We start from the raw sequence: 1561 nt of genomic DNA on the forward strand, positions 1-1561 counted from the left end.
GATGCAATGGCATGGAGCCATATGATGATGGATGATGGATGGAGCATGGATGGCGTGGCTGGGATTTTTGGGATGATGGATGCGATGGATGGGATGATGAATAAATAAGCGGACTGCGGGGAGCGACGGCACGGACGGGGACGACGGACGACGACGACGGACGAAACGGTCAGAACGACGGAATCTTTGTGTAGCACTAATTATTCTACTCCGATATTATCTAAACGTTGCGCTGGTACCTCCCAAGATTTCTTACTAACATGTGAACAAAAAACATTAAATTCAGAGGTATTCAATTATGGGCTACACTCCTTCAAGCATTAAAGACATTGACTTTCAATAAACCTCATTGTTAAAAAAAAAGGGCCTACAGAGATTACTTCTCATATCCAAAATACGAATAATAGCATGCATTCAGGTTCATATAAATGATAATCTTCTTCCTGTTTTTTTCTTATATTTATGTTATGATAACATGCAAATTTGTGTTTCTTGTTCTCCTGCATGCGCCATTGCCGCCTTGTAACGCAGTTATGTTTTAATTTTTTTGTTTTATTAATTGATTTGTGAATTGTTGTGTTATGGTTTTGTTTGCAGTTCAAGTGTAATGAGTGAATGTGAGGTGGGCTGTTGTCCAGTTGTGTAGAATCTTATATTCCTTATATATATATTTTTTGATTTTGTTCAAATGAAATTGTATTCTCCTGTTCTATGCAGCATTGTGCCTTGTAATGCCAGTTGTTTTGTTTCCTGTTTTTCTTTCTTTTCTTTTTGATTAATTGGTTTTGAATTGCTGTTTGTTTGTTTGCACTGTTACAAGTAGTACTGAGTATGTCATAACTGTTGTCAATTGGTTCTATATATATTTTATTATTATTCATTTTTTGGCGATGTATCGATTGTATTGATGAATTGTATTTGCAGGTGATTTTCCAGGTTGTGGAGTTTCTGTTTCGTGATGCGCCTTTATGTTGGATTTTCGTTGTGTGTTGATTTGTTGGCCTGTACTGAGTGTTGTGTGATTTATTGTTGTGCTTTAATTTTCTTTCCTTTGTCAATATATTGTTCAGCTATGCCGTCTGTGAGCGCTTTTCTTTTATGATAGTCTATATATATCATATATATATATATATATATCATAATATTTGGGACTCGATATGATAATTTTTGTATTGTGGTCTTCAGGATACATTGGGAATTTGCATCGAGTCTTACTTATAATTTATTTAATTTTCATAACAACGCTCATATATTTTTTATTTCCAATCGTATTATTTCAGTCAATGGTTTCAGATCTTGATCAACTTTAATTAACTAACTGTAATTAGCGTAGTGGCTGACTTGAAGACCTGTATAGTCAATTCACACCTCCTCGCTGTATTATTTTTAAAAAACTTGTTTGTGATATATTGTAAAGAATTAATTATACCTTGAAAGGTACAATAAATTTCAAAATCTAAATCTAAATCTAAACATACAATCGGACGACGGTACGGTACGAACGACGACAGACGCCGGACGTATGGATGGAGGATGATGAGAGTATATATATATCTGTGTA

Source organism: Priapulus caudatus, unplaced genomic scaffold (genome assembly GCF_000485595.1).
Source record: "Priapulus caudatus unplaced genomic scaffold, Priapulus_caudatus-5.0.1 Scaffold670, whole genome shotgun sequence".
In the NCBI taxonomy this organism is placed as follows: Eukaryota; Metazoa; Priapulida; class Priapulimorpha; order Priapulimorphida; family Priapulidae; genus Priapulus; species Priapulus caudatus.